The sequence below is a fragment of the Mandrillus leucophaeus genome, unplaced genomic scaffold, assembly GCF_000951045.1.
Source record: "Mandrillus leucophaeus isolate KB7577 unplaced genomic scaffold, Mleu.le_1.0 Scaffold20, whole genome shotgun sequence".
Taxonomy (NCBI): Eukaryota; Metazoa; Chordata; class Mammalia; order Primates; family Cercopithecidae; genus Mandrillus; species Mandrillus leucophaeus.
Window position 1 is genome coordinate 3,033,319 of NW_012102032.1, and position 2,227 is coordinate 3,035,545.

At 43.1% G+C, this 2,227-nt stretch overlaps 1 protein-coding gene across 1 annotated transcript in view; it reads left to right on the top strand.

Annotated features, from left to right (window-relative positions):
* The window catches only part of TRIM37 (tripartite motif containing 37), a 127,426-nt gene that overhangs the window by 79,019 nt on the left and 46,180 nt on the right, over positions 1 to 2,227 (top strand). The gene's annotated exons all lie outside the window — the stretch shown is intronic.

Sequence of the window (2,227 nt, forward strand, 5' to 3'; positions counted from 1 at the left end):
GCCTGCCTTGGCCTGCCAAAGTGCTGGCATTGCAGGTGTGAGCCATTACACCCAGAAATTTTTTTTTTTTCCTAAGAAAATCTTGCTTTGTGGCCGGGCTGGAGTACTGTGGCATGATTATAGCTCCCCGTAACCTCGAACTCTGGCCTCAAGTGATCCACCTGCTTCAGCCTTCCTAGTAGCTAGGACTACTGGTGTGCATCATCACGCTTGGCTCATGATTCTTTTTATATGTTGCTGGATTCTGTTTGCTAGTACAGTTGTCCCTCAGTATCCTTGTGGTATTGGTTCTAGGACCCCTCCTTGGATACTAAAATCTGAGGATGCTCAAGTCTCTTATATAAAATGGCAGAGTAGTTGCATATAACCTATACACATCCTCCCCTATACTTTAAATCATTTCTAGATTACTTATAATACCTAATACAATGTAAATGCTATGTTGTTATGCTGTATAGTATACAGAATAATGACAAGGGGAAAAAGTCTGTGCATGGCTTTATTTTGTTTTGTTTTATTTATTTTTTTTGAGATGGAGTTTCGCTCTTGTCGCCCAGGCTGGAACGCAATGGCACAATCTCAGCTCACTGCAGCCTCCACCTCCCGGGTTCAAGCGGTTTTCCTGCCTCAGCCTGCTGAGTAGCTGGGATTATACACACCTGCCACCATGCCTGACTAATTTTTTGTATTTTTAGTAGAGACAGGGTTTTGCCATGTTGGCCAAGCTGGTTTCAAACTCCTGGTCTCAGGTGATCCACCTGCCTCGGCCTCCCAAAGTGCTGGGATTACAGACGTGAGCCCCCGCACCCGGCCAACTTTATTTTTTGAGACAGGGTCTTGCCCTGTCACCCAAGCTGGAGTGCAGTGGTGGTGTGATCACGGCTCACTGCAACCTCGACCTCCTGGGCTCAAGTGATCCTCCCACCTCGGTTTTCCAAGTAGCTAGGACTACAGGTGCTTGCCAACACACCTGGCTAATTTTTAAATTTTTTGTAGAGATGGGGTCTCACTATGGCCTTACTATGTTGTTCTAGGCTGGCCCCGAACTCCTAGGCTCAAGCAGTCCTCCAGCCTCGGCTTCCCCAAGTGCTGGGATTACAGGCATGAACCACCGCACCAGGCCTTAAAAAATATTTTTGATCCACAGTTGGTTGAATGTGCAGATGCAGAGCCCACAGATATAGAAGGCCAACTGTATTTTGTTGATGCTATTAATAGTGTTGTATGTTTCTCTGAGTGTTGTATGTGTCTCTGCTTCTCCCTGTAGGCAAAATCTCTGAGCCAAAACTTTGAAGTTGCAGTGAGGATAAAAGTATACCTCTCTTACTTCAGAAGCTGAGCTAACTGGATGTTGGGGACAGTAGCCTTAGTTCTTTCCTTTTCAGGCTTGGGACCTCCACCTTATGAATAAGCTGGGACAGGGATGATCTGGGCCCCAGTATTCTCATCATGCTGCATCCAAGTAGAGCCTCTATTCCACAAGTGGGTCTCAGCAGAAGGGAGTCTCCACCTCTTGGCGGTGTGTGCCCGTACTATAGCATCAGCAATAGGTAGCTGGGGGCAGAATGAGAAATGGAGATATCTTGCCACTCTTAGGAATATAGCCCTCCTCTTGGAAGCTTGGGAAGTGGGAGGCCTATGTTCTTCACTGCACCAATCTGGAGTGGAATTTCTGTAACGCCAAGTTAGGAAGCAGAGTGGACTTGGTTCAAATCCTGCGGATACCCACTTGTCTTACCCAGGTTTTATAGATTTTTTTGAGTAGATGTTTCTTCATTTGCTGTATACCCTTGGGACCATTTCCAGAGTCGTTAAGTGGTTGTTTTTAAAATAATTGTCACCAGTTTGACTAACGAGCAGATCTGCAGAGCTCCTTACATTGTCAAACTGGATGCTTATCTTGAGATTTCCTTAAATATCCAAGACTATCATTGATTGGTACTGTTTCAAATAGTACTTTGTTGTTTAAAATAAAGTAATAGTGAGTGTTTTTTAATATGAGAGACTTTGTATGGCCTAGTCAGTACCCTCTTTTCTGAAATTTTATTTTTGGAAAAATAGTATTTAGTCATAAACAGTAATTTGGGCCTTTTTTTTTTTGGATATTAAATTGTAATATTTTAAGCCTAATTTATTATCATTAAGCTACCAGTTCTCAGAAGCTGGAATTTCTTCTAACAGTGGTTCTTAGATTTATTAGTGTTTCATTTATTTCTTTTTTTTTTTT